Below are 6,361 nucleotides of genomic sequence, written 5' to 3'. Positions count from 1 at the left end.
TATTTCTTAGCTGGCCAATACCAGTTTTTGTTGTAGTAAATAATGTTGAGGAGGAAAACGCCCTATGTATGTTTTGACTACAGTGAAGATTCTTGAGAAGTAGTGGATTAGGTAAATGGTGTGAGCGTTTCCAAGTTCATGATAAATGTTGCCCAAATCTTCCTTTTTTTTTCTTTTTACTGTCAATAAAAACAAACTTTATTGCATTTTATTTATTTATTTATTTATTTATTTATTTATTTGGGGCAGATTGCAGAAGTCAGTTTGATCCATCTATGATGTAGGTCTCAGGGATCCAATTCAGGTCATTAGGCTTGGCCGCGACCACCATTATCTGTTGAGCCATCTTGTTTGCCCAGCACTGTCGGTGTTGAGGACTCACTCAGTCCTAAGGTTTTTTTGATAATCAATTTTATTCTGCTTAGTGCATGTTTTTCAGTTACATATATGACCTTTAAGTGGGCCACACTGAACTCTCTTAGTATATGTTTTTCAGCTACATATGGCCTTTATCTGGGCCACACTGAGCTCTCAGGGGCTGAAAACTCTTCCTTGCTGGGGATTTTCTTACCTCTCACTCATGATCAACCAAAACGATGTTCTTGTCAACTGCAAAGAAGAGCAGCTGACGTTTTCTTTTTCCTTTATTCGCTCTTATTTATATTTTATATCCCCACAGAGTCTACCAGAAGTTTATTTTCAATCAAAATATAACATTTTGTTTTTTTTTCTTTCTTTTTTCTTTCTTTTTATTGGATATTTTATTTATTTATATTTCAAATGGTATGCCCTTTCCCGGTTTCCCCTCCCCCTCCCCCTGCTTCTGTGAGGGTGCTCCCCTACCCACCCATTCCACCTCTCTGCCCTGGCATTCCCCTACACTGGGACATCGAGCCTTCACAGGATAAGGGCCTCTCCTCCCACTGATGCCCAACAACGCCATCCTCTGCCACAGGATGGCAGCCTCTGGATGGCCTTTCCTTCAGTCTCTGCTCCACACTTTGTCTCCATATTTGCTCCCGTGAGTATTTTGTTCCCCCCTCTAAGAAGGACTTGCAGATCCTTGAGAAGTAGTGGATTAAGTAAATGGTGTGAACGTTTCCAAGTTCATGATAAATGTTGCCCAAATGTTCCTTTTTTCTTTTTACTGTCAATAAAAACAAACTTTATTACATTTATTTATTTATTTATTTATTTATTTATTTATTTATTTGGGGCAGCTTGCAGAAGTCAATTTGATCCATCTATGATGTAGGTCTCAGGGATCCAATTCAGGTCATTAGGCTTGGCTGTGACCACCATTATCTGTTGGTTTTCCTCCTTCTTGAGTTTCATTTGGTTTGTGAATTGTGTCTTGGGTGTTCCGAGCTTCTGGACTAATGTCCACCTATCAGTGAGTGCATACCATGTGTGTTTTTTTGTGATTGGGATATCTCACTCAGGATGATATTTTCTAGTTCCATCTATTTGCCTAAGAATTTCATGAACTCACTGTTTTTTAATAGCTGAGTAGTACTCCATTGTGTAAATGTACCACATTTTCCGTATCCATTCCTTTGTTGAAGGACATCTGGGTTCTTTCCAGCTTTTGGCTATTATAAATAAGGCTGCTATGAACATAGTGGAGCATGTGTCTTTGTTATATGAATCTTTTGGGTAAATGCCCAGAAGTGGTATTTCAGGTAGTCCTCAGGTAGTATTATGTCCAATTTTCTGAGGAACTACCAGATTGATTTCCAGAGTGGTTGTACGAGCTTGCAATCCCACCAGCAAGAGGAGTTGTTCTTTCTCCACATCCTTACCAGGATCTGCTGTCACCTGAGTTTTTGATCTTAATCATTCTGACTGGTGTGAGGTGGAATCTCAGGGTTGTTTTGATTTGCATTTCCGTGATGACTAAGGATGCTGAATGTTTCTTTAGGCGCTTCTCAGCCATTTGATATTCGGCAGTTGAGAATTCTTTGTTTAGCTCTGTACCCCATTGTTTAATAGGGTTATTTAGTTCTCTGGAGTCTAGCTTCTTGAGTTCTTTGTATACATTGGATATTAGACCTCTATCAGATATAGGATTGATAAAGATCTTTTCCCAATTTGTTGATTGTCATTTTGTCCTATTGACAGTGTCCTTTGCCTTACTGAAGCTTTGCAACTTTATGAGGTCCCATTTGTCGAATCTTGATCTTAGAGCATAAGCCATTGGTGTTCTGTTCAGGAAAACTTCCCCTGTGCCCATGTGTTCAAGGCTCTTTCCCACTTTCTCTTCTATTAGTTTCAGTGTATCTAATTTTATGTGGAGGTCCTTGATCCAGTTGGACTTGAGCTTTGTACAAGGAGATAAGAATGGATGAATTTGCATTCTTCTACAGGCTGACTGACAATTGAAGCAGCACCATTTGTTGAAAATGCTGTCTTTTTTCCACTGGATGGTTTTAGCTCCTTTGCCAAAGATCAAGTGACCATAAGTGTGTGGGTTCATTTCTGGATCTTCAGTTCTATTCCATTGATCCACCTGCCTGTCACTGTACCAATACCATGCAGTTTTTATCACTATTGCTCTGTAGTACAGCTTGAGGTCAGGGATGGTGATTCCCCCAGAAGTTCTTTTATTGTTGAGAATAGTTTTCACTCTCCTGGGTTTTTTTTTTTTGTTGTTGTTGTTGTTGTTTGTTATTGTTGTTATTCCAAATGAATTTGCAAATTGCTCTTTCTAACTCTAGAAATTGAGTTGGAATTGAGTTGGAATTTTGATGGGGATTGCATTGAATCTATAGATTGCTTTCGGCAAGATGACCATTTTTACTACATTAATCCTGCCAATCCATGAGCATGGGAGATCTTCTTGTCTTCTGAGATCTTCCTCGATTTCTTTCTTCAGAGACTTGGGACTCCTCGGAGTCGAGCTTCCTCTGTGATCCTGTAATCCTGGGCATTTCAGAGCACCTGGGAGTCGGACTCCCTCTGGTTGTAGGAGTGGGTGCAGAGCCAGCCCCCCAGGTCTGCTCACCATGCTACTGCCCAGGTGGGGGGTTCCTGCATCCCTGGATCCTGGGGGGGGGTCCCAGTTACCCCAGGTGTTGGGGCAGATGTTGACCCCTCACTTGTTATCCTGGGTGTATTAGTGCACCTGGAAGTCAAACTTCCTCGGGGTGTAGTGGGACTGGGTGCAGAGCCAGTGCCCAAGGTCTGCTCAGGGCACAGGTTCAGACCAGACGGAACCCATGCCACTGGCCAGGTTGGGGCATCCTGTATCCCTGTATCCCAGGGGTACCCAGTTACTCCAGGTGTTGAGGCAGATGTTGTGGCCTCTCCTGTGATCCTGTGCATTTCAGAGCACTTGTAATCATGGGCATGTTAGAGCAACTGGGAGTCAAGCTTCCTCTGGGTGTTGTGGGACTATATGCGGAGCCAGTGCCCAAGGTCTTCTCAGGGCACAGGTTTAGACCAAAAGGAGCCCAACTGCTCTTTAAAAAATGGGAATTCTTTTATGTAGCAACAACAGTGCCTTCCCTTGAAGCTATAGTTTGATTGACAGTTGTCAAAGATTTAAACATGCTTAAGAAAATGATCAAACCAACATCTTTGTCTTCAGTCATCATTTTCAGTATGGCTCCTGGTCCCAGTCATTTATGACTCAGTTTCCTGTCCACCATGTGTGCCAAACAACTGCAAGCACACACCATTTACCTCCCCAGCATCCCCTGGCCAGTGTTAGGACTAGCTTTGCTCTGCAAATCAAAAATCTGAGACACAAAAGAGTAACTGAGTTTCCTAAAGCACATAGTGAGAAAATGATGGGGATTGAGAACATTGAAGAGGCTGAGCTTGTCCCTGGGGCACCTCATCCTAATCCTGGCTACTACCAGTAGCCAGAACCAACGGGTTTGGGTGGGAAACCCACTATGAATTTCTCACTCAGCTGGGATAATTTACTGTTGGGACAATCAAGCTGAGGCTGAAGCTGGAAATTGACAGCTAGAGCTTTCTACTCCATGAGCACACTCACCTCCACACACACCTGTGGTGGAGCAAGCTCTCCACAGAGATCAGAGGAACACTATTCTTTGGATATCTTTCAGAATCTGTGGCCATGTCTGACCTAAAGTTTGCTAGTGATTAGGTCCTAGCTCTAAAGTTATTCATCTACCCCAGTGCACTGGCTTGAATGAGGCTGTCCCTTATGGGCTTTTGTGTTTGAACATTTGGCTCCTCATTGGGTAACACTGTTTCTGGGAGGTCGAGGAGGTGTGGCCTTGATGGAGGAAGTACGTCACTGGAGGTAGGCTTGGACAGTCAAGAGGCCTCTGCCATTTCCACTTTATTTTCTTTGCTCCGTGCACCTGGTTGCTGCTCCAGACACCGTGTCTGCCTGCTGCCATCCCTTCCTGCTGTGGTGGTGATGGGCCCTTAGTCCTCTGTATGCCCAAATCAACCCTTCCTTCTATAAGTTGCCTTGGTCATGGTCTTTCATCATAGCAATGAGAAAGTAATTAATACACCACTGAAAGTGATAAAGTGCAAGTCCAGTCTGCAGAGGGGTTTCACATGCTCTGGTTTCACATGCTCTGGCTCTATGACCTTGGAGGATGTTAGTCGACGAGTGTAATTTTGAACCTTCAGTACGTTGTTTCTTTTTTTTTCCATTCTCTTTCCCTCTATTTCTCTGTTTACGTATCTTCCCTCACCCGGCTTCGTCTGAACTAACATTTACATGCTTACAATTCCATCCTTAGCAAAGTTCAATGATCACCAGGCAGCTAGCTGCTCTGGGGCCTGGACCAACTGGCAGCTTCTAGGTATGATGCTTTCTGGACCTAGAGCAGTTTCTGTCCAGGTCAAGCCCGGCAGAGATAGAGAACCGCTGAGTCCTAGGGCTCAGTCCTTCCTGCCCAATGGCTCTAGTGTGTGATCAGTGCTCTCAAGCTCCCAGCAGCAGAGGCAGGCCTCCCCAGTGGCATCTCCCTTTGCTCTAGGCCAGACTCTTGCCTTCTGTGGCCTCTTGCTGCCTCTTTGAGCTCCCTGGGTCCTCCCAGTAAATGCTCCTCTTGGTTACTCTGCAGGCCTGGTCTTTGGTGCCGCTTCAGATAATCACAAATGGCACAGATCCGTCTGTGAAGAGATTTGCCTTGAACTTTTTGAATATTTTGCTTTGCTAGCATGTCTGTACCAGTTTGGCACACACTTCTACCATAGCATTTGCGTCAGTATCATCAACAAGGGCTCCTGAGCTGATGGATGATGCTGAACAGCAATCACTCTCTGCTGCTGAACTCAAGTGCAGGTGTGACACTGCCCTCCTGGGGTGTACCAGCCCAATGGGACATTTAGGGATCACATTTGATGACTGTACCTCAGAGTGAATGGAAGGGAGTCACCTCAGACTCTAAGGTAATACGGAAAGCGCTCGTATTTCAGGGTTGGTGCTCATTGGGTATACTGAGGCAGGCAGCTATTAGGGTAAAAGATTTATTAAAAGAGTATTTACAGCTGGGCGGTGGTGGCGCATGCTTTTAATCCCAGCACTTGGGAGGCAGAGGCAGGTGGATTTCTGAGTTCAAGGCCAGCCTGGTCTATAGAATGAGTTCCAGGACAGCCAGGGCTATACAGAGAAACCCTGTCTCAAAAAACCAAGAAAAAAAAAGGGGGGGGTATTTACATCATGGATAGATGGATAGACAGACTAACAGCAGCAGAGTGGGGCTCCTTATAACTTTCACAGGGAGGTAGATGGGAAGGAGACTGGAAGTTTCTTTGTTTTGGTGGGCTTTATTTTGGTCTGCATTGGCGGTGTGAGTGCTCAGTTAAAGAATGTTAGGTGATGGATGAATATCCTTTCTGGTCAGCCATTAAGGGCGTCTCTGGGGCAGGAAGACAAGAATCTAGAGAAACCAGTCACTGTAACTCTGGCAGTTCAATCAGAATGGAGGACTTGTGCAAAATGGCAGGGCTCTGGCTAACAACCATATTCTTCCTCACTACCAGGGCAGAAGGAGCCAGAGTGACGACCACAGGAAGTGAGAGGAGCAGCCCAAGTAGGAGAGAGGAAGGGCCTGTGGGTGAGAGGAAGCTCAGGCTCGCAAGCCTCACTAGCTGTAACGCGGTCTCACTTGCGGGAAGCTGCTCTTCTTCCATTTGATCCCCAGGTCAGGCTGGGAGCTTGGGGTAAGCAGCAGAGATCAGGAGCAACCGCTGGCTGGGAAGGTAGCTTGTCCCACAGAAATGTGCTAACAGTCTCGACAGAATCAACGTGCTGGAAGACGCATTTAAAATTGTCTGGCTGGGTGGGGGTGGCAGCGGGCACACGCCTTTAATCCCAGCACTTGGGAGGCAGAGGCAGGCAGATTTCTGAGTTCGATGCCAGCCT

The sequence above is a fragment of the Mastomys coucha genome, unplaced genomic scaffold (assembly GCF_008632895.1).
Source record: "Mastomys coucha isolate ucsf_1 unplaced genomic scaffold, UCSF_Mcou_1 pScaffold13, whole genome shotgun sequence".
NCBI lineage: Eukaryota > Metazoa > Chordata > Mammalia > Rodentia > Muridae > Mastomys > Mastomys coucha.
The sequence above is the reverse complement of the archived record's forward strand: the minus strand, read 5'-3'. Positions refer to the sequence as shown.